General features: G+C 41.9%; 1 protein-coding gene across 4 annotated transcripts in view; it reads left to right on the top strand.

The window, feature by feature from the left end:
• Positions 1-24,795, top strand: part of SEMA5A (semaphorin 5A) — a 477,303-nt gene that overhangs the window by 86,600 nt on the left and 365,908 nt on the right. For 2 of the 4 annotated variants that reach the window (XM_033436598.2, XM_033436599.2), the window contains exon 1: positions 24,389-24,624. The exons of the other annotated variants lie outside the window; for them this stretch is intronic. The gene's annotated coding sequence lies outside the window, so the exon portion shown is untranslated. Of the gene's footprint in view, positions 1-24,388; positions 24,625-24,795 lie in introns of those variants that run through there. 4 annotated transcript variants of the gene reach the window in all.

Here is a 24,795-nt window from a genome sequence, read left to right on the forward strand (position 1 = left end):
ATATTCACTAATTTCTTATTTTTAATGGTAGAAAAATCCAGATGTCCACAAGAAGGGACATTTATAAATGGTTTATAAAGGATGGAGTAATACATGTCCTTTAAAAAGATTGGGGCATATCTATTTTTGCAACGATGGAAATATGTCTATGATGTATTGAGTGAATGAAGTAAGTTATGAAATAGCATGTGTAAATCTTTTCGTGTGCACATTTTTGGTCATAAATACATGGAAAATGAAAGAATATACATTAACCCGTTCTCATTGGCTAACTGTAAAATGAATTGGATTGGGAGGAAGGAGGGGAGGTTTTTTTGCACTGTATATAATTCTATACTTTTAAAGATGACTATTATATATTAGTTTGAAATGGAAAACCTTTTCACCCAGAACACATTTATCGAGCACCTATTAATCGCCATGTGCTCTGCTCAACACCGATGGCACAAATGTGAATGAGACATTTTTTCCTGCTATAGAGTAGCTTCCAGGCAAGCTTTAAAAAAATACTACTTATTGGCCAAATTAATCCCATTTCTATTTTTGTGGTCCTCAGTTACTTTGTTGGTCAGGACAATTAGGTTAAAATAGAAATAAAGTTATGCGGTACTGTGCAAGTGAATTATATTTTGCATGTTTCTGAAATAGTTTTTGAATCATTATGATATAGGAAATAAATGTTATTTTAAGAGCTGCATTTTCATCAAAACTTATTTTGTGTGTGTCACAGTCTGAAATGCATACATTGGAGAATGTGTTCACAGAGAGCCGATTACGTGGTGGGCACATGGGAATGGATTAATGAGCAGGGTGCACGTGGTTCTTCTTTTTTATTTTCTTTTTAAAAAATAAATTTATTTATTTATTTATTTTTGGCTGCGTTGGGTCTTTGTTGCTGCGTGCGGGCTTTCTCTAGTTGCGGCGAGCAGGGGCTACTCTTCTTTGCGGTGCGTGGGCTTCTCATTGCGGTGGCTTCTCTTGTTGTGGAGCAGGGCTCTAGGTGTGCGGGCTTCAGTAGTTGTGGCTCACGGGCTCTAGAGTGCAGGCTCTGTAGTTGTGGCACACGGGCTTAGTTGCTCCACGGCATGTGGGATCTTCCCAGACCAGGGCTCAAACCCATGTCCCCTGCATTGGCATGTGGATTCTTAAGCACTGCACCCCCAGGGAAGTCCTGGTTCTTTCGTTGTAAAGTCTAGTTGAGGAAATAGAAACCAAATATGGAAACAAAGAGTTGAATATATCATTAAAATTGAGATAATGGGAAATGAGCGTGCTGGATTTTGACAAGGCTGTTCATAAGAGTCTCTCTGAGGAGAGGACAATTTAAAGTAGACAAGAAGAATGGGAAAGAATCAGTCATACAGGCAGTGGGGAGCTTTCCATGTGTGAAATCATGGAGACAGGAAAAGATCCCATATGACCCAGCAGTTCCACTCCTGGACATAGATTTTAAACAAAAACACTAATTTTGAAAAGATATATGCATCCCAATGTTAATAGCATTATTTACAGTTTCCAAGATATGGAAACAATCTAAGTGTACATCAACAGATGAATGGATGAAGAAGATGTGGTACATATATACAATGGAATATTACTCAGCCATGAAAAAGGATGAAGTCTTGCCATTTGCGGTAACACAGATGGACTTGGAGGACATTATGCTAAATGAAATAAGTCAGATGGAGAAAGACAAGTACTGTATGATATCGCTTATATATGGAATCTAAAAAATTACAACGAACTAGTGAATAAAACAAAAAAGAAGCCGACTCACAGATACGAAGAACAAAATAGTGGTTACCAGCGGGAAGAGGGAAAGGGGGAGGGGCAATATAGTGGCAGGGGAAAAAAAGGGTTATTATGGGATTATATGAAATCATGTGTGTGAAACTTTTGAATATTGTAAAGCACAATAGAATTTAAAGAATCTTCCATTCAGTTAAAAAAAACAGAATCCAGTGGTCGAGAGTTGGCCAAAGTGGACTGGTGTGGCCAGAGTGAAGGCAGGGCAGGCAGGCAGGGCCTGGATGGCAGGTGACAGGTGGTTGTAAGGCTGCATTGCCACTGTGCATAGTGGAGAGGCTGTTTGCACCCTATGATGGAAAAGATTCTGAGATGCCGGGCAAAATCCAATTAACTTTGAGGTAGAAGATTAATTCCATAGCGCCTGGCACATGGGTGGGTATTCCTCTCCTAATTACTTGGTGAATGGATAAATCTCTAAAACATGTATAGACTCTTCCAGATGAAATATCAGAATGTCCTACAAAAACAAGTTAAGGTACTTCTCAGATGTGCCTATTGACTTCTTGGTCTTTTTCAAGCCAGACTCCTGTTTCCTGGCAGGAAGGCCTTTCCTTGCCTTTGATTCACATCTGTCACAGCTGGTGTCCCCATGTGTCTGGCTTCTCCCCCAGAACCCCACTAACTGGTAGATGATTTGGTTTAACCCTGCCCTCAGGCTCAGCCCTACCCCACATGCCATGTTCAAACTTGGCCTCAGCTGGGTGTGTGAGAGCGGCCTTTCTCGAGGTGTTCTGACTCAACAGACAGTCATTTCTGCTCACAGGCACATCTGATCGTCAGATCAGAGCCAGCCCCAAGAGGCTGAACTCTTCACCTTGGAGAGGGCCTCTTTCTCTCAACGTCTGCGGCTTTTTTTTTTTTTTTAACCTCTTTACTGGAGTATAATTGCTTTACAGTGGTGTGTTAGTTTCTGCTGTATAAAAAAGTGAGTCAGCTATATGTGTACATATATCCCCATATCCCCTCTGTCTTAAGCCTCCCTCCCACCCTCCCTATCCCACCCCTCTAGGTGGTCCCAAAGCACTGAGCTGATCTCCCTGTGCTATGCGGCTGCTTCCCACTAGCTATCTATTTTACATTTGGTAGCGTATATATGTCCATGCCACTCTCTCACGTCATCCCAGCTTACCCTCCCCCCTCCCCATATCCTCAAGTCCATTCTCTACGTCTGCATCTTTATTCCTGTCCTGCCTCTAGGTTCATCAGAACCATTTTCTTTTTTTTTTTAGATTCCATATATATGTGTTAGCATACGGTATTTGTTTTTCTCTTTCTGACTTACTCTGTATGACAGACTCTAGGTCCATCCACCTCACTACAAATAACTCAATTTCCTTTCTTTTTATGGCTGAGTAATATTCCATTGTATGTATGTGCCACATCTTCTTTATCCATTCATCTGTAGATGGACATTTAGGTTGGTTCCACGTCCTGGCTATTGTAAATAGAGCTGCAGTGAACATTGTGGTACATGGCTCTTTTTGAATTATGCTTTTCTCAGGGTATATGCCCAGAAGTGGGATTGCTGGGTCGTATGGTAGTTCTAGTTTTAGCTTTTTAAGGAACCTCCATACTGTTCTCCATAGTGGCTGTATCAATTTACATTCCCACCAGCAGTGCAAGAGGGTTCCCTTTTCTCCACACCCTCTCCAACATTATTGTTTGTAGATATTTTGATGATGGCCATTCTGAACGGTGTGAGGTGATACCACATTTCAACATCCACAGCTTTTATTAGCTCTTCCTTTATCATATTGTTCACCATTTTTCTAGTATTTAAACTCTTTGGTAAATCAACTATACTTCAATAAAAAAAAAGCTCTTTGGCATAGATAGATATAGATAGATAGATGATAGATAGACGATAAATAGATGATAGATAGATCGATGTAGCTATAGATGTAGATTTTTTTTGGAGGCAGATAACTACGGTATGTGTCCTGCGTGCTCCATAACAAGCAATCACATGCAATGTGCAGTGGGCATCATGGCCATGCTTCTCACCAGCATCTTTGGACTCTTTGGCATCACTAATGGTGTCACTCTGGTGATCCTGTCTTTTGATCACTGACTCCCAACTCTGCTATTCCAGCTTCCAGCATCTGGGCTTCTGCCCTGCTGATCTGACCCCCTGCCCCCAGCCCAGGAGGGCCTATGGGGTCTCCAGTCCTTGGCTGTGGTTTCCCCAAGACCTGTGTGCAGATGCTTATGTGCTCAGTATGCGTCAGCTGGCCAGGCTGGACATTTGTCAGGGTCCTTGTGCTGACCCACCCTGGGCCATCACACTGCCATCTCCTGGATTGCTTTGTTCTCTCTTCCTTTCATCCTTTCCCCAGGCTCCTCTTCCCCTCATTCTCCCCCCCCCCGCCCCCCGCCAGCTTCTCCCTTTCTTCACTCCTCTCTCCACTTAATATACTCTACCCTAGTTTCGGCCAAAATTTCAGGATCAGATCCTTAGGCCCTACATGCTGTTTTCCTTGGGTGGGAAACTTGGTCTTGGCTGTCTGATCCCCAGGTGTCTGGTCTGATCCCCTGGAGAGTCAGAACCCAGAGTCATAGCACCTTTGCTGTTGTACTGGTCTTTGCTGGGCTTATTGGTCAGTTAGTAGTCTTCATTTTCACTACTGATTTCCATATTCTTCCAGTAGGTTGTACGAATTAAAGCTGTATAATTCACTGTAAAACTGGTGCTTACAAGTAGTTTTTTTTAAGTTCTTTTTTTTTTTATTGTTATTTTAAATCATTCACTTGACTAGGTGATCTGGTAGTTCATTCCCTATTGATGTTTATCGTTCTTGTTAACCGTGGCAATAGACAGGAAAAAATAGAAAAAAAAAAACAACTTAAAATATGGATCAAAGAAATGGCCAGCAGTAAGGAAACAGTTAAATGAATAATGTTGCATAAATAACATGAATATTATGCAGTTGTTAAAAATCCTGCACTTAAAAGGTTTCACTTTATATGCCTGGAAATATATTTTATGCATATCTTTTCAATAACTATAAAGCCTATATAAATTTATGCAATATATGTGCATATATATATATACATTTCTAAGAAAAAAGACTGTAAAGAAATGCAGCAAAATGATAATAGTGATTATTTCTTGGTGGTCAGATTGTGAAGGATTTTTTTCTTTTTTTTATACTTTTATAAATGTCTACAATGAATATATGCAGATTACACAGTGAAGAAAAAAAGGCCTATGAAAACATTAAGAACATATCTGGAAGTGAACAAAAATTATTATTATACAGTTTTTTTTGACTGCTTCCCCCCATCGCCTCCCAACCTTCTTATCCTCCTCAGGTTCTGCTGTTTTAGATAATTCCTTTGGCTGTTGCCCCAGACCAAGCCAAGGATTATTTCTATGCCTATAGGACACAGGAAAGAATACAATACAGCCTCAATAGGGTTGACTCTGTTCTTCGAACACAGGGCAGGAACTTTCCATTTCATACCTTACTCGCAGAGCACAGAACAGATTTCCAGAGTCACGTAATGCTATCAGGAGGTGCTATAAAAGAACAAAAATCAAAACAAAAAACTCTTCCAGAGCACTATATGATGTCTTTTCTATGCTCAAAAATGATAAGAGGCAGATAGAAGAAAACCAAACCAAAACAAAAAAACAAAAGCAAACACCGCCAAGCTTTCAGAGGAGAAGCGGAAGAAAAATTTCCCAAAGGACAGATGCCTTTAGAAAACATGACTGGCTATATGTACTTTTGAGAGACAAAAGTGAGAATTTATAGCTTTTTTAAAATTAAAAATTGTAGAGCCCCATTCTTAATAATTTGCGTTTAAATCTCATACAGTAAAGAGTATTTTACATCATTTTACTAAAAGCAGCAACTTCTTACTTTTTCTACTTTTCTGTATTATTCCTTCAAGCTAAATTGGAAATTAAAAGTGTACCACAGAGCATTTAATTTTAAGTAAATGAGTTTGCTTGTAACTGTATCATTCAGCAAGGTCGTTAATGAATCTTGTTAAAATGAATACATGCAGACTTACTGGTTGACGAAACTGTTAATAGCTGTTAATAGCAACAGTTATTCAACGTATTACACATGACTTGTAAAACTGAATTATGCTGCATGTTTTGGGTGTTTTAACAAATCTCTCTTGCTTATTGTAATCGAACCCCAAACCAGTTGCTTTGACAACAATCTTTTTGAATTTTCTGAAGTCGTGGCTAGTTCTAAACCTGATACTGTAGCATTTCCTGTGTCTCTGGTGGTTATGGATTGGCGGAAAGAAGTCACACCGTTCTCTCCCTCACCGACTCAGTCAATGATAGCAGAAGCCTCGGGGAGATGGGGTGTGCATGCCCAGTCCCAGCAGATCTGTTCTGTCCCTGTGCAGCATCCCCTGAATAGATCTGTCTCCGGGCGTCTGCTGGGCAGCGCTGAGGGGAGACCCATAGTCCTGCAGGAACCTAGGAATCAGCCCTGTTGGTTTTAGACCCCATCACGCTTTCATCCTCAATTCACCTACATCACTCGTCGTGTAGACTTAGGGGTGTGATCCTTGGAGGTGAGGGAATTGGGTTCTCCTGGTTCCTGACCTGCAGGAGAGGGGGGAGAGTCTGCTCCCACCGGGTCCTGAACAAAGTTCTCGCTTCTGACTTTCCATTGCTTTGGAAAAGCTTTTCTCCTTAGCCACCTACTCTAATTGAGAAAGTCCTCGATCACAATTATTAAAGTTTTGATCAAAAGTTGGGCTCTTTTCTCCATCTTCTGAACTAGTCTGACAGATTACGCATAATTACATCAGCATCAATTTGATGGGTTAAGTTACAGTAACAAAGGATCCCTAAATTTCCATCCATTAGCTAGTGTCTGTTTCTCATTCATGCTCTGTGTGCTTCTGGGGTTTCCAGAAGCTCTGCTACCCCGATCCTCACTCTTCGGGGGCAGGCTGACTTCTGGGGCCACTGTCACCTGGATTGTTGCTGGTCATTTTGATGGGGAGGGAGAGAACATGGTAATATGGACCACTGTCTCTTAAAGTCTTCTACCCAAGGGGACTCCAGTCCAATCCACTTATAGCAGCCAGAGAAATTATGTGTTCATAGCCCACTTTAAAGAGGTGGGGAGGTGAGATATTCTACCAGGTGCTGGGAGGAGACCTCCAGGAAGACAAGTGAACAGATTTCACAATTAGTTTTGTTTGTTTTTTTATGTGTCAGGCATGGCCACCCTAACCTTTGCATGTGTAGTATCATCTCATTTACTTCCCCCAACAGGTAGGAACTGTGATGATCCTTATTTTACACACAGGCTTATATAGGATGTGTATGTGCTCAAAGCTGCCCGACAGTGTTGGACAGAGTTGGTTGTGGAATCTAGTCTTGTCTGTTTCCCCAGAGCCATAGCTCTTAGCCATTGCACAAGGTTGCTGCAGAATTCTTTTGAGGCCGGCACTGCAGGGACAAGAAACTTGCCATTCCCGGACCTTCTCTAATTGTGCCTGCCTGGGTAATGCAGCCCAGGGAAATACTGTGACATCCTGAGGATAGAGTTTGCAGCGTGTGGAAGCCAGATTATTTCCTGTCTCCTTCTGAGTCAAATACCTGTGCTACATCCTTATCACTTTGTTTGCAATGATAAGAATTCTTATTAGAGGGCATTTCTTGAGCATTTACCATGTTTTGGGCATTGGGATAATCCCTCTGTGTACACTGTCTCTCTCTCTCTCTCTCTCTCTTTTTTTTTTTTTTTTGGCCATGCCACATGGCATTCGGGATCTTAGTTTCACCAGAGATCGAACCCACGCCCCCTGCATTGGGAGCGTGGAGTCTTAACCACTGGACCGCCTGGGAGGTCCCTGCACTGTCTCCTTAACTCTTACTCATCCTCATTTAATAAATGAGGAGTGGGTGGCATGCCCAAAGTCATACATGTCATAAGTTGCAGAGTCAGGACTAAAACCCACAGTTGTCTGACTCAGAGCTTGCCTTTGGAACCCTTCGTGCCTTAGGGTATAAGTAAAAGTACTCCAAGTACCCAGGGTTCTTACTCCTTCAGTACAGGCCTGTTAGAGGTTCATTGCAGGATAAAGGTTGCTTTGGGTCTAGGATTGAAAACTTCTCTGCCATTAGTATTTGAAGAAGAGGAGGGACAATAGCCATGATCAAAAGGGCCACTTACCCACACCGCTCAGAGCTCCCAGCATGGTTAGGGTTCCCATTTATATCTCGGTGGGAGGGAGCAGACAGCCGGGGGCTGCCATGTTGGCACCATCATGTTATGACCAAGTTAGAGAATCTCTGTGAGCCTCATTTTTCTCAAGCGTAAAATGGGGACACCTTGCAAGGGCCTTGAACATGAATTGTCTTCCATAGTCACTTAATGAATGGGGGTGACTTTTTGGAGGAATGGAGACATGTTAGTTTTCTCCCTTGGCTGGCAGCCCTCACTAGCCATCCCAAATAAGCATTCCATCTGACTGAAACCTATGTTTCCTTTAAACATGGTTTTTTCCAAATGTTCTAGCCATGATTGCAACCCATGGCCACTCTTAAGCCCCACCAGTAGAGGAATTTTGGAGGGATCAGAAAAATTAACCTCTTAAAGCAGGCAAAAGTGGAAATTGATACAACATTCTGGAGAATAGTGTGGTAGTATTGATACATATAGGAAAAGCTTTAAAGATGTGTGAATCCATTGACTCAGTGATTCATCTTCTACAAGTTTGCCCTAAAGAAATAATCAGAGAGCTTTATTTGAAATGTTTATCTAGAGTCATGCTAGCACTAACTGGAAGTCACCAAAGTACCCAATAGTTGGAGATTGGCTAAATAAATGGATACCACCATTTGGTGGGTGGTTATGTAGTTACTTAATCCATGTGTTTGAATAATATTCAAGGATTTGGGTAAAAATAGGGAAAGTAACTCCAATTTTACCTAATAGAAATATATTTACATACCTAAAAATTGACAGGTAGCACATGCCCCCAAAGGTTCCCAGAGGTCATTTATAATCCACCAGTAAGAGATCCCTCACGACTCTTATTTTCTTTTTACTTTTTTGTATTTTCCAAAATTTCTCACAATATAGATAAATATTCAGAAAAATATTATAATTTGTTTAAAAGGAGATTGAAAAACAACACTGAGGGTGGTTTAGTACTCATGCCTAAGCTTTTCAGGTTGCCATGGAAGCAGTATGGGGCAACATGAGGGAGGAGGCCTGGAGATCCTGGTCCAGCTCTGGATGAGATCTGTCAAAATCATCTAGTCTACATTGCGACAGTAGAGGAGTTGGCCAGTGCCTCAAGTCAGACATTTCTAATTTGGCAAAATTACTGTCATTTACTTGTTATTAAAGCTACAACAAAAAAAAACAATGTCTGCTGCTTTTATTTTAAATAAAATCTGGTCACAAGTTTCATTCTGAGTAACGAAAGACTCCTTAGCTGACCCTCCTAGCATGAGTCAGTGGAGCCTGCCATTCTGAATTTGGACTTGGCGGTCACCAAGACGTGAGCAACGCTGATCTTCCTATCGCTCTGAGCAAAGCTTCTTACCCGTCTCTGCTCTCCCTAAAATGGGGACAATGATCCCTGTTTGCTTCCCTAGCTCACTGGGGTGTTGTAAGGATTAGTGGGACTTCTTAGGACTTTGAAGTTTTAGTACCCTGAATGGTGCGATGACTAATAAACCCGTAAAACTTTCATCAGCAATGTTCCCCTATTTGTAGCATTGAGTAATTCCGCACAAGGAACCAGCCTTCTGCAGGCATGGTGCCAGGCTCACGCCGGACCAGGATGGGCTCAGGCCTGCCTTGGCCTCTCCACCCACCCTGGCCCCTACCGCCAGGCCCAGAGCTGCTGGGGCCCGCCTCAGCTTGATTCTGCCTTCTAGGCTCCTGAGGCTTCTTTACCAAATTCTGTCCAGGTAGAAAGCCACGCATGCTCACAGCCCTCTAGTCTGTGCCAGGAAACAGAGAGTTTTCCATCTAAGCTGTGGGAGCTCTGCAGAGTAGCACAGCCAGGTGGAAGCTTGGAATCCCCCCGTGAGTGCCCTAGAGCTCCTACCTGTGGAAGTGGAAGACACTCAAAGTCATAATCTGGGACTAAGCCAACGCTCAGCTGGGCTCAGAACAGTTCATGCAGCTCAGTTCCCTGTTTCCGGCTTCGGATTCCTCTTGTTTATATGGCTCGTGAGATGAAAAGGCCAGAAACTCTGTGTCTGGGGAAGAGGATTTATTTGGACACTCATTTGTGAGGATGCCTTTGCCTGCTGCCTGCTGGTACTCACGACAGACCATGAAACTTGTCTCTGCGTTGGGATTGCCAGACCTCATTCTCGTCTTCCGTCACGTCTGCCCACTCCTGTGATAAATCTGGGACACACTGATCTGAAAACACAGGTTCCCTCTTGGCAGTGACTTTGAAGAGTATTTTAGAAACGCCTGTTGGGAGTGGATGCCAATTACTTAATGCAGTGTGGGAAGAGGAAGGATGAGAAAAAAAATCAGCCAACTACTCAGGTGAAACCAGTCCCAGTTCATTAACTCCGAAATATTTATGATAAACATTGAAAATAATTTTATAGTAGCATAAGAACAGATTGTATTCATTTAACGACTCTTTGGTAATTGGATTTCCTTGTCTTTGTATATAAACACATTTACCTAGCTTTCCAAGCTAGAGATCTCAGACTCATTCTACAGTCTATCCTTTTATTTTCCACACCCTTTCTCTAATAGCTGCCCAAGTCTACCTCATAAACCACCACACCCCCAAAATTCTAGCCCTTCTTTTCTGTTCTCTTTCTCTGCTTTGATAGATGGAGGTATCATTCCTTCACTGGCCTCATGACTCCTCTTAGTTTTAGTGGCTTAATCCTTGTTTCCAAGTGATCTCCCAAGGGTATCTGGATTACCTTTATAAACAGTCACTCAGATCTGTGTACCCCCAGCTCTGAGACCTCACTGAATTCCCATCGCTCTTGAGATAAAGTAAGAAGCAGACTTTGCTTATATGCAGGTCCCTTCGAAAATGCCAAAGGAAAGTTGTACTGGAGAAGTTAGACTTTAGGTCAGGAACACTGTATTCAAGGCTATTGCAATAGGGGTCAAGACAGTTGCAACAGAGGAGAGAGACTGAACTCAATCCCACTGAAATGAAAAGTGGAAGAGTTTGTAGGCACTGGGGAGAGCTAATGCAGAAGTACTGGAGGGCATTAGGGAGGTGGCCGGCTGGTGTGATGAGACCACCTGTGTTTACTGATTGGCACACAGCAGTTAGGAGCCCACCCTCCCACAGAGACTGGGAGACAGGCGCCCTATCTTCCTTGAGGGTCACATTTCAAAGGGATGGCCCCTGGGTCCTTGAGACAGACAATCCTGGGTTGTAAATCTGGCACGAGGCAGTGAGAAGATTTGTATCTCAAAGGGGCAGAGAAAGTATTGATGACTCTAAGTTTTCTAAAGTAAATGTTCTAAGAAAAGGGTGGTCAGGGTCCCAGGGTCAGGAAGAAAGGTGCCTAAAGTTTAGTCAAACCGAGGGGAACTTTAAGGACTTGCTGGTCCAAAGCTTGGCATCACTTTAACTTGTAACCTCATCTCCAAACTCCCTGCCAGGGTGTCTACACTTGGGCCACACGGAACTTCTCCCGGAAGTTTTGTTCTCGCTTCTCCACGTTAGTGCCTTCCACGCTCTCCATCAGGCTTCTAGAACTCCAGGCAGTGACTAGGACCCAAAATGGTGTAATTAAATATCTACAGGCAGTCAGCCCAATGGACTGAAACTGATTATATTAACTTAGCTCGTTGTGGGTGATTGAAACTGTTCTCTGATGAATAAATTTCTCTCAACCTGTTTCAAGATCATCCATGGAGGCTTTGGGGGAAATCCTGAGATTTCAGCTCTTGGAAAAGTTAGTGTATTTTCCATAAGATTCTGATCTTCATGGGAAAATCAAGGAAATTCACAAATAAGAAGACAGTTTCCTAGGAATCACCTGGTAACCTGTTAAAACTGAGACTCTGAGGCCCCACAAGTAGAGATTCTGATGCAGTGAGTCTGGGACGGGCCTGGGACCCTGCATTCTGATGCTTCCTTACTCATTCTGATGGACAGCCAGAACCCGGCACTGAACGACTGCGTGTCATCCAGCCTTCATGTGCGTCCTGGATGATGGAACTGGGACTCCTGAAACTGATGATGCAATGAAAGGTTCTGGGTGATGCTAGGAGACCCGTGGAACCTGGACATGCCCCTCTCCCCACACTACTCTGTGGAGGCATGGTGCAGCAAACCTCCAGTCACGGGTGGTTGCAGACTAGCGGGTGGGACTGGCCGCCCACATCTGCTTGAAAGGAGGCCCGAGTCCATTAGTCGTCATGATCTTGTTCTAGGGCTACGGTTACCTCACAGCGAGCAATCATTTATGGGCACTTGTGTCACTTTCACACATTTTCTCCCCGTTTCCACTCAGAGTAGGCGGTGATGGTCAGCAGTCTTCAGTGCCAGTGCCGAGAGAGGCTGGCATTGGTGGCATCATGCCCCTGGAGCCAGCTTCCCCAGCTGAGTCTCCGAGGTTCAAACCCCAGTTAAACTGCAACTTGATACAAAGCAGAAGTAGACCAACAGACATAGAAAACAAACTTATGGTTACCAAAGGGGAAAGGGGAGGGGGAGAGATAATTTAGGAGTTTGGGATTAACATACACACACTACTATATATAAAATAGATAACCATAAAGGACCTACTGTATAGCACAGGGAACTATAGTCAATATTTTGTAATAACCTAAAGGGAAAAGAATCTGAAAAAGAATAGGTATATATTTTCATATATCTATATGAATATATATTTGTATGTATAACTGAATCACTGCATACATATATATATGTATGTATAACCAAAACTAATGAATGTTGTGAATCAGCAATACTTCAATAAAATAAATAAACTGCACTTTTACTAAAAGATAAAACAAACAAAAAACTCCTAGTTTTTTGGAAAATATATTGAATGCTACAATTTTAAAAATATGGAAAGTTATTAAAATCATTTCTTAAATGATGAAAAGGAGTATAGCAAACAATTTAAATGGTAGAAAAATGTAAACGAGATCCCCCTCCCCAGAGACAAGCAGGATTAAGTCTCAGGTTTTTCTCCAGAAGTTTTCTAAGCAGATGGAAACATACCACACAGACTTTGTAAGAAACGGGAACTTAGATATTGTTCTGACTCCTGCTTGTTTTCATGTAACTCTTTGTCTCAAAGATAGTTCTAGGGCAGCAAATAGATTTACCCCATCCTTTTCAATGCCTGCATTTGAAAATTATACCATCCTATGCTTCTAGCCCTGTGACTCTCAACCAGTGGCAATTTTGCTCCCCGGGGGACATCTGGCAATGTCTAAAGATGGTTCTGTTTTCATAGCCCGGGGGGCAGTAGTGGGTGCTGCTGGCCTCTAGAGAGTAGAGGCCAGGGATGCTGCCAGTCTCCCTAAATGCACGGGTTGGTCCCTACAACAGAGAATTAGCCGACCCCAAATGTCAGTGCTTCCACTGTGGAGGAAACCTGCTATATAGCATCACTGATTTTAGGACTCCACAGGATTTGCCTTTAGAGTGTAGCTTACCAACCAGTAACAACAACAGAGATAACATTTCCCCAAAGCCACAAAATATAGACCGTGAAAACGCTGTCGGGGGTGAGGGGCACTGCTGTGTAGGCAGCGTGTTCCAGTCTGGGTTTGACTGATGCATCTGTTGGCTTGGAATGACTTCGGTGGTTTCAGCGCCTACTGTGTGTATATTAAACATACCTTGTTATTTCCTATTGCAAGGCTCTGCTGGAGGAGAGCTAGCTCCTTGGGGACAGAGGAAGGTCACATTGGCAGAGGAGACCTTGGTGGCCTGGAGCACCCGCCAAACCTATAATTTCGCAGGCAAAATGAGAGTATCCATTTTTAGCCCCAGATTTTTGTATGCTTTAAATTCTGGCTGCTTTATTTTTGTCACAGCTCTGCTGTGTTTACTTCATACCCAGGAGAAAGGATGTTTTCTTTATAGAATGATTGCTACTGACTAAGTTTAAGAAAAAAAACAAACTAATTTGCTAGGAAAACCATGCTTAATTATTAATATTGTCCAGATCTCTTGTCCTTCCCAGAGGCTATTGGCAACTTCTCCTGCTTAGGTGATACCTTACGTTTATGTGTAGCTTTGTTTTTTTCTGGATCTAAAGCAACTCTTTCAAATGCAGTTTATCACCAAATCTCCCTTCTCTTTTTGTTTGTTTCAGTGAACTTTTACCTAGCACTGGTTGTGTCGGAAGCCTTACTTTGCACTTGAGAATCCTTTGTGTTTTTTCAGGTCATGTCTTTCCCAAATAAGACTTTCTTGTTTTAAATAAATTGAGTGTTCCCCATGATATGAGTCTTTTTGAGAGCCTGGTGCATCCTTCTTTTTTGGAAGACTTGCCATACATTTAGTTCAGGTTTGGGATACAGATGCTCTTAGCACTAGAGTGGAGGTCAAGGTTGGTCATAGCGGTCTCCAGTCTTTAGGCCAAGATTGTATGTAGCAATGCAACCATCATAACAATGGAAATATATAAGGGGAATAAAAGACAGAGGGGAAATATATAGGGAATAAAAGATAAAGACATTTGTGTATTTTAAATTAAATTTTTTTTTATTGAGGTAGAGTTGATTTAGAGTGTTGTGTTAGTTTCTGGTGTACAATAAAGTGATTTATATATATATATATATATAAGTTATGTATATATTTAGTTATATATATATATTCTTTTTCAGATTCTTTTCCATTATAGGTTATTACAAGATATTGAGTATAGTTCCCTGTGCTCTACAGTATGACCTTGTTGTTTATCTATTTTATACATAGTAGTGTGTATCTGTTAATCCGAAGCTCCTCATTTACCCCTCCCTCCCCCCCTTCCCCTTTGGTAACCATAAGTGTGTTTTCTATGTCTGTGAATCTATTTCTGTTTTGTACGTAAGTTCATTCATATCATTTTTTAGGATTTCACAAATAAGTGATAGCCTATGATATTTGTCTTTGACTTACTTCACTTAATGTGATAATTTCTAGGTCCATCCATGTTGCTGCAAATGGCATTATTTCATTCTTTTTAAAGGCTGAGTAAGTAATATTCCATTGTATATATGTACCACATCTTCTTTATCCATTCATCTGTCGATGGACATTTAGGTTGCTTCCATGTCTTGGCTATTGTAAATAGTGCTGCTGTGAATACTGTGGTGCGTGTATCTTTTCGAATTAGAGTTTTCATCTTTTCCGGATATATACCCAGGAGTGGGATTGCTGGCTCATATAGTAACTCTATTTTTAGTTTTTTAAGGAACCTCCATACTGTTCTCCATAGTGGTTGTACCAACTTAGAGTCCCACCAACAGTGTAAGAGGGTTCCCTTTTCTCCACACCCTCTCCAGCATTTGTTATTTGTAGACGTTTTGATGATGGCCATTCTGACTGGTGTGAGGTGATACATTGTAGTTTTGGTTTGCATTTCTCTAGTAATTAGTGATGTTGAGCATCTTTTCATGTGCCTGTTGGCTGTCTGTAAATATTCTTTGGAGAAACATCTATTTAGGTCTTCTGCCCTAGAGCTTTTAAATATCATTTCTGTGCTAGGAAATCTCTATGCTTAATGCACGGCAAAGCCTGTGACTAAGAAAATAAGCATTTCCACAAATGATGTAAATTACAGTAGACTGTACGTATTTGGTTTACTTAGCCATCTTTGGGGTTAGTTCCAAAGAGAAGCCTTGTGCTACTTGTTCAGCAAGGCTTAGGGATGTCTAAGACAGCAAACAGAGGGAATAATTGGAAGCTTACTCTCCATAAGAAGAGCAAAATAGATGATAGATAACCAAATTTAAGTCTTAAGGCAACAGATAATCTAAAATTTTTCAAAACATAATGACAAAGGCTTATCAGTTTATTATAAGTAGAGGAATACATGGCTTTAATACAGTATTTATTTTCATTTGATTGTATTGTACACTTTCAATGACAAGAGAAGAATGAATTCTGTGAACTAAGGAATTCCATAATTTCTGGGAGCTAGAAAATGTAAACATGGAACATTTGGTTCTGTTTCGAATTGATAAACATGTCAAGATGAGGAAAACATTTCCCCCTTTTCCTCCCCAAATGAAGATGTGATTGAAAACATTTAGCTTTGAGTAAGCAGCAAAATTTTCCTACTTGGAAATCTAGGATACTATATTTTATTACATGCATTTTTAGACTCTTTAAAAGAATACAGACAGAAAGCATGTATTTAAACATCCAATCATGAGTTTAAACTAACTCATAAACATGCTTTAAAAAATACTTTCATGCTTATTGCTATGGACGCAACTGTGTCCCTCCAAAAATTGTATATTGATGCCCTTATTCCCAATGTGGTAGCATTTGCAGATGGGGTCTTTGGGAGGTAATTAGGATTAGATGAAGTCACAAGGGTAGGACACTCATGAGGGGATTAGCGCCCTTGTGCGAAGAGGCACCAGAGAGTTTGCTTCTCTCTCTGTGCCATCTGAGCAAGAAGGTGGCCGTCTGTCTGCAAGTCGAAAAGAGAGCCCTCACCAGGGAACTGAATCAGCTGACACTTTGATTTTAGACTGCTAGCTTCCATAACTATAAGAAACAAATCTTTTTATTTTTTAATTTAATTTAATTTTTATTGAAGTATAGTTGATTTACAATGTTGTGTTAATTGCTGCTGTACAGCAAAGTGATTCAGTTATATGTATATATATATATATTTATATTTATATTTATGTATACATTTTAAAAATATTCTTTTCCATTCTGGTTTATCATAGGACATTGAATATAGTTCTCTGTGCTATACAGTAGGACCTTGTTGTTTATCCATTCTATATATAAAAGCTTACATCTGCTGACCCCATCCTCCCACTCCATCCCTCCCCCAACCCCCTCCCCCTTGGCAACCACCAGTCTGTTCTCTATGTGTGTGATTCTGTTTCTGTTTCAAAGATAGGTTCATTTGTATATTTTAGATTCCACATATAAGTGATATTATTTGGTATTTGTCTTTCTCTCTCTGACTTACTTCACTTAGTATGGTGATCTCTAGTTGCATCCGTGTTGCTGCAAATGGCATTATTCCCTTCTTTTTTATGGCTGAGTACTCTTCCATTGCATATATGTACCACATCTTCTTTATCCATTCATCTGTAGATGGACATTTAGGTTGTTTCCGTGTCTTGGCTGTTGTGAATAGTGCTGCTATGAACAGTGGGGTGCATGTATCTTTTTGAATTATAGTTTTGTCTGGATATATGCCCAGGAGTGGAATTGATGGATCATATGGTAATTCTGTTTTTAGTTTTCTATTCTGACTGTTTATTTCAACACATCCTGCAGTCTAAATATACCTCCCAAACATGAAACAGTCTACATAAAACAATTTAGCAATACCTTTCTCATGCCTGTTCAGACAACCAGATCCTTCATTTATACTATTGTTAACATCAAAATCAAAATCTCCTAGTGTGCGTTCTCAGGAATACTTTATACAAACTATCAGAATTTTGAAAATAAACTTTGACAATAATAGATGTGATATTTTATTTATTTATTTTTTTTTAAGAAGATGTTGGGGGTAGGAGTTTAGTAATTAATTAATTTATTTTTGCTGTGTTGGGTCTCCGTTTCTGTGCGAGGGCTTTCTCTAGTTGTGGCAAGTGGGGGCCACTCTTCATTGTGGTGCACGGGCTTCTCACTATCGCGGCCTCTCTTGCTGCGGAGCACAGGCTCCAGACGCACAGGCTCAGTAGTTGTGGCTCACGGGCCTAGTTGCTCTGTGGCATGTGGGATCCTCCCAGACCAGGGCTCGAACCCGTGTCCCCTGCATTAGCAGGCAGATTCTCAACCACTGCACCACCAGGGAAGCCCATAGATGTGACATTTTATAGTAATCACAGGTCAATTTAAAAGTGAACTATCCATGGTTAGTAACTAATGATCAAATGTTGCTGTTTTGATCATATGCAACTTTATTTCTCTTACTAGGTTAAGGCCTTGCTATCTTTAGAACCACTGTGGAGTAGTGAGTGGAAAATGAGGATCAGCCATTTATTGATACAATGCTTGATTTTGCACTGTAGTTAAAAATAATCTTATTAAAATCAGTCACTTAAGAAATGTATATTTATAGTTTATGATAGACCAGTTCAATGGAATAGTATCCTATATATGCTTATTTTAAATAAAATTGCTTGTATCATTCTAATGGGCTGTATCAGTTATCTTATTAATATATTAAAATAATGCAGCAAACTTAGTGGCTTAAAAGAACACATCTATTATCTTACTGTTTCTGTGGGTCTGGAGTCTGGATACAGCTTCTCTGGCTTCTCAGCAATGCTGCAATCAAAGGCAGTTGACTGGGGTTGAGGTTTCATCTGAAGGCTTGACAGGGAAGGATCTACTTTTTGGTTCATTTCCTAGTGGTTGTAGGACTGAGGGCTTCACTTCTTGCCAGGGGCTTCCTTCAGCAACTAGAGGCTGCCCACAGCTCCTCGTCACGTGAACTTCTCCAGCTTGGCTGTTTGCTTCCTCAGAGCCAGCTAGGGAGAAGGAGACTCCAGCAAGGCAGGTGCTGCACTCTGATATAACAGAGTCATGTAATCATTCATAGCTTGTCACCTTTGCTGTGTTCTGTTGGAGGAAGCAAGTCACAGGTCCCACCTACCTTCAAGTAGGGGGATCTTGCAAGGCAGGTATCCTGGGAGCTGTCTTGGAGTCTTCCTGAAACATGACCCATCAATAGCTTTCTGGAAGACATTTCCAGTTTTTAAAGAAAACAATGTAATTATGGGAAATTAAAAAATTAGATATTAACCTTATAATATATAAAATGCACTGTATTTAATTATTGCTACCAGCATTGATTAAAAATCTTCCTGGTCCATATTTTATCTTGTGAAAATGGATGAAATCAAGAGCTTAGTCTTCTAAGCCTACCTGAATCGGTTTTCATCCAACATAGCTTATCTTCTCCTGACTGAAGCTGATAGTAGCATGTGATGGTTTTAAAGGATGTCACTGTTGATGCAAATTTGATTATAAAATGTGTACCCCTTTGGGACTCCCTGGCTGAGCCTCTTGGCTTCTCACACCTGCCTGTTAGCTGTCATTGGGTCCCCCAGGTAGTGATGCTCAGACATGTTCCATGAAGTTGGCACTGCCATCCATGGCAATCCAAAACTTCTTGTAATATATTTCATAGAAAATTTGACTTTTACATATGGACAACCAGCCATTTGCGGACACTTTCCCTGGTCCATCCCGGAGCTTCAGCTAATGGACTCATCATGCAGCCCCAGAACAGTTTGCAGCCACCTTCTATAGTTTGATGCGCGATCTGACCATTAGCTGCCTGAACCTACATGCTGGACCACACGTGGATGGGTGCCTGCGTCCATATTTCATTACCTGCTTTATTACTGATGTGCTTACACAGTGGAGCAGCTGAACATCTGAGGAAAGTGCCTCATTGCCAAATGGTCCCCTTAGTTTCAAGCAGTTACCTCAGGTTTATACTTTCTACGTTATCCTGAATCATTGAGAAAGAACAAAAGACTGGTCTGATCAATTTTTAGAAGGTAACCCACTTGAAGATTTAGAACAAAACTATTATCACTAGGGAAAAAAAATGGGACCCATTTGTCATCAGCTCTCTGGACCTTTCCACATGGTAAGGCATAACTGCTCTGCCCCATTCTCATATGAAAGGAGAGGAGCTGATTTTTAGAGAATAAGTTTCCTTTTCCTTTTGTACTTCATATCAAAAACTTGTCCTGTGACCCTTTCAGAACATGGTCCTTATGTATTAGAGGGCATCAAATTGATGTTTCTTAGTTTTTTATTCTGGAAAAGTTGCTAGGAGAAAAAAAATGTCATGATAGGCATAGAATGAGTCTTTGCAGTTGCACAATACAGAGGAAGAAACCAAATTCCCAGACAAGTAGATTTTCTAGACCTGAAACTGGCATTAAAGAAAATTATCTAAACATACCAACTTCATTTTATAGATTAAACAATGAAACCCACCAAGGTAAATCTGTGGACACAGGCTCATAGAATAAGTTAACCCTGGCCCTCTAGGCCGTCCCTTTTTTGGTCTAAGGAACAATTCCATTTGTTATAGAATTATTGAGTACCAACTTTGAGCTAGGAACTTGGCATGCATAGTTTTGGAAGCTCATAACTTTCTTTTAACCTGATTGCTGTTATTTCCCTGTTTTTACGTAGGAAACAACTTAAGAAAGGTAATCAAACAAAATAAAAAATCCACAAAAAACCATGTCCATGCTACCCAGGTAGAAAGTAGTAACAGGATTTTAACTTGGGTCATGGTGCCATTTCTAGTGTTCTGGGAGCCTTTTTCCAACTTTTCTTAGAGAAGAAGGAGTTGTGGATTCATTCAGGCACAGCCATTATGGGTGGGTGACATGTTCTGTTACTTTATAAAGTAACTTGGAAAGTTCTGGGCCATATACTTTCAGGAGTTGAACTTAGAAGCAGCAGGTTTTTAGCAGAAACAGGGAGACCAATTATTTCCCAAAAGCTCTGAAATAGGTACATGGTTGGGCTGATTTGTTAGGATTGATTCAGAAAATTTAGGGGGTAACAGTATTAAGCCCTGGGGGCTTTGAGGCCTGTTCAAGACTAAGGAAGTTTCCATGGGGAGAGGAAAGGCCAGTTGAGTCTCTTTGTAGAGCAGTCTGAGTAGAGTTCTTCTGAGGATTTCCCTGTTTGATCCTATTCTCTTTTGGTGAGGCAGGCCCCTCTGTGGTCATTTAAACACCTCATTGAAAGGCAGTTCTAAATGGTTTTTAAAATGAGGTCTGGTGAGGTCCAGGGCTGCTTGAAGCTCCCCAGAGCTGGGTTTCCCCTCGCTTGGAATCACACCGTTTATTTTTAAAAGCTTTCGCGGTTGGACCCTTCTGTTTTGTTATTGCAGCTGGACCCACTTAGTCCTCCCTTGTCTCCTCCAGCCCTTTTGTGGTTTGGGGTACTGATTGGAGCTTTAGGACTGGGTTGAAGGGACAGGAGGCCAAGGCCACGGACACATCTGCTTTCTGTTAGCACCCAAAGTCACAGGTGCCCCTAATGGGGCTCTGCCCACTCACCAGAAATGGTCCTCTTTTCTTCTCCCCTCTCTGTGTTCTCCTTGAGTTCCGTTGAAAGTCAGGGTTTTTCATTTTCTCCTTTTCTGATGTTTTGTTCTCTGCTTTCAATTACCCCCTCTTCTTCCCCAGGCAAATCCTGATTCTCACCTGCACTCAGATTCCTGACGCTTGTCTTTATAGCAGCAATTATTTGCAGTGGGTTGTTGAAGAGAGATTAAACTGCCCAGGAAGGCACAGTGTGACCATGACACGTATGTCCCTCCCTGGCCCAGCTGGGGACAGAGCAGCTCTTTGTTGAGCTCGGTTACAAGGAATTCAAACCCTGCTGAAAGATGAAGCTGGTGAGTAGAAATTCTGCAGGGAACCTAGAAGGATTTACTTTAATTAGAATTTATGCCCCAATCTAAGTCCCGTACCTGCGGGCTTCTTGGAAACAAAGAGCTGACTTCTGCTGTAATTGGCAGGTGGAGACTTGACTCTTTCTAAGCGCCTTCTCTGGTCATCCTCAAACTCTTTTTGAGCACGTTCTTCTCTCTGTGCTTTGTGCCTCTGAGGCTCTCCAGATAACGTGTACCCTGCTGACTCACACTTCCTGGAAGGGTCTTCTGAAAGTTTTAGTCAAATTCCAACCGTTTCTCTGCTTTTCAGCTCAAAATTTTAGTGGTGCTTAAGCCGTCCTTTCATGCTGCCACTAGATCTCTCCAAAACTCTCAGTTAACGTATACACACGTCCTTATTTTTAGCATCTAGTATTCGGAGAGAGCAGGGACTTTTTAGAGCCAGCTTTGGCTGAAAAGCCAGATGGAATAGTCGTTAAAAACAAAGTTCTCACGATTTCTTATTACAGGATTGCTCGATCCCAGTCTGAAACCCGTTTCCTGTCCTGGCCTGTTCATGTAGGCACATTACCTCCTGGTCTCGAGAGCTAAGCCCCTGGTCTGCTAACTAACCAGGGAACTCCTTGAGAGGTGTGGTTAGTCTGCAATAATCACAGCTTCAGGTGTAGGCAAGATACAGCCCTGTCTGATGCTGGTGAAATAAAAATGCAGGTACCTGACTCATAGCTATCATTCTTGGGTTTGATTTATCGTTTATAGATGATTCGGATTTTCTCTATGAATGTGTTTGTGGAGCCTACCGGCTTCTATTTTTGTGATCATGGCTGAAAGTACTCTTTCTGAACTTGGGAAATTGTTTGTGCATTGCTTTTTCAGTATGTTTTCTCAGTCTGAGGGCACATGTGAGCCATTTCTGTTCTTTTCACTCTCTGTCTTTGGACAACTCCCTGTGTATAGGTGGAGGTGGGGGGAAGGTGCTCAGTTTTCTTTCCTTTTCTTCATTATAAAAGGAGGAATCTAGTTTACAAGGAAGTCAGTTCCATTCCAAAAGGTATTAATTATAATTCTTAATATTGTAATAAAGGGGAGGATTTTCTAGAGGAAAAAGCCTGTAAAACCATAAGGAAACAAGAAAGTAAAGGCTTTGGGCCTTTTTATTTTATGGCCTTTATGGATTGCTTTGCCTATTTTGTTTTTTAATGTTAAAGGTCTCAGTGTACTTTGTAGTGTAGTGACTCAATTGAATTAAGACTTTCATGGACTAGGAAAAAAAAGCAGTACTCGCCGGTCTGTACCAGTTTGACGTTTTCTCCTTTATACGCTGTGTAGCAAGAAAACACTTTCCTATTTGACATGTGACTGATGGGAATATGCCAGAGGGCCAGTGTGATGTGTTTGGAACTTCAAGTTAATAGCCTCGGTTGTCAGGCATCTATTATCTCAAGTGTAATGAGACACAATCAACTCTTTAGACTGTCATCAGCCTTTAAATCGAGGGAGCAAGGATCATCATCTGCTGCAGAACCCAAGGATCTGGTTCACATCATACAATGAGGGCACTAAAGAGTCCTGCCAGCCAAAGCCAGAGCCCCCAGTCGGCAAGCAAGTGACCTTGGCCACTGGCCTGTCATCCCTGATGCCCAGAATCATCCTGATGTCTGTTTCTGAGGGGTCTGACTGTCACTCTAGAAAGGTTAATGCCAGACAGCCAGGCACCAGGGGCTCCCACAGTTCGCTCCTAGCGTGATGAGTTCTGGACTCCTGAGAAGGCAGAGGGCCAATCGTTTTCTTCTCAGGAACAGTCAGGTAGCTTGTGTCTTTGGAGTTTCCATTGCCTGACCCTTCATCTCTGTCCATCGAGGCAGCCCCTCCTCTGTGTGACATACACTCCACTCACACAATCCTGCCGCCCACCTTCACATCATCTTACGTCAGCCAGCATCTGACATTCCCATGTAGAGCTGGGACATGGTTATGGTATTCTGTCTGTTGTTCATGACCTTCACTATTTCCAGTCTGTCCTTACAGAGGACTCATAGTACTCATGCCCTGTAAGTTCATCGTGAACCCTGAATTAGCTAGTGCTGAATCATCGCTCCTAGGGGACATACGGGGCTAGGTTCCTGTGAGCTTCTGGTCCCAACATCTTCATCAACCTACGAATAAAGAACCTCATTTTAATGCATATTTCTGATAAAGACACCTTATTTATTATATAGTTGATCCCTTACCTTTGCACTTACAGCCAGCAGCACATTTTGTGGTAAAAAATAAGTTTTAGCCAGTAGGCGAATTCACAAATATGGAATCTGTAAATGTGGAATCCGTGAATAATGAGGATTGACTGTATTTTCTTTTTCTCTCATGAATATCAGTTACCATTTGAAAGAAGTAATGTTTGGAGTTGTCCAACTCCGTTTGTATTCTCAATCCCATAGGTGCAAAGTAGATGTTTAAGCTCCTGGTAAGGAAGCAGGATTTTCTGTCAATCCCTGTGTCCTTGGTATTTGCAGTGTCACTGGTGGAAAACTTCCCAGCCTTTGAAGCAGCTCTCAGACATTCCTTCTTCCTGATGGAATTGGACCTCTTTGGACACTTTCCTGCCTGTCCTTGTGTGGCCTCTTTATCTCTGGACATCAGTGCTTCTGCTTTGACCTGGAGGAGAACAATGATTTTAGAGCTTTTGTAATAAATAGCACCTTGAATAACAAGCTGGGTGAGGAAACTAGGCACATCTACCAAGCAAGTGGCGACAATGGTTACTTTGCATCTCTAGTTTCTCTTTTTAAATTTTGCCTAGGGAGAGTGTGGCTGGAAGGTAAAAGAAAGTTTCATTTGCTCCGGGTTAAAGATGTGGCCTTGTTTGTGGGAGCCCACCATGATTCTTCTTTTAACAGGGCTGTGAAACTTCCTTCTGAAACACAGTGCTGGCCTCCGTGCCCTGGTGGGAGCCATCGGGGGCCGGGCTGGAATAATCTGGGCGGGGATGCTTTTCTTCTTGTGAGATCATGTATTGGCACGTGGGCTGGCACCCTGGCTGAGTTGCAACAGAGCTTTCTCCCCGAGCTGCCGACGTCTGCTGACGAGCCAAGGCCAGCTCTGAAATTCCTGCACAGCATCTTGCTTTGGGAAGCCTGCGGTTCCTCGATCACTGTGTGTCTGTCAAAGCAGATTGAAATCGAGGAGAAGGGGTCTGCCTCTGGTGATTTCAGCAGGGATGAAGATGTCTTCTGAGCAGTGACAGTTCCCAAAGTGAATGTCCTTGAGGGAGGAGAGCTCGTGTCGTTGTAAGTTCTCTGCCCTTCCTTTCTTTAAAGGTCTGCTGTAGCCATAAGGAGCACTGTAGGGCCTGTGGTGTGGGCTGTAGGACTGACAAAAGGAAAAGATGCTGGTGGGAAAGGTGAAGCAGGGGAACGAGGGGAAGAGTCTGTTTCTATTGACAGTTTGTCCTTTGATGG

The sequence above is a fragment of the Orcinus orca genome, chromosome 3 (genome assembly GCF_937001465.1).
Source record: "Orcinus orca chromosome 3, mOrcOrc1.1, whole genome shotgun sequence".
Taxonomy (NCBI): domain Eukaryota; kingdom Metazoa; phylum Chordata; class Mammalia; order Artiodactyla; family Delphinidae; genus Orcinus; species Orcinus orca.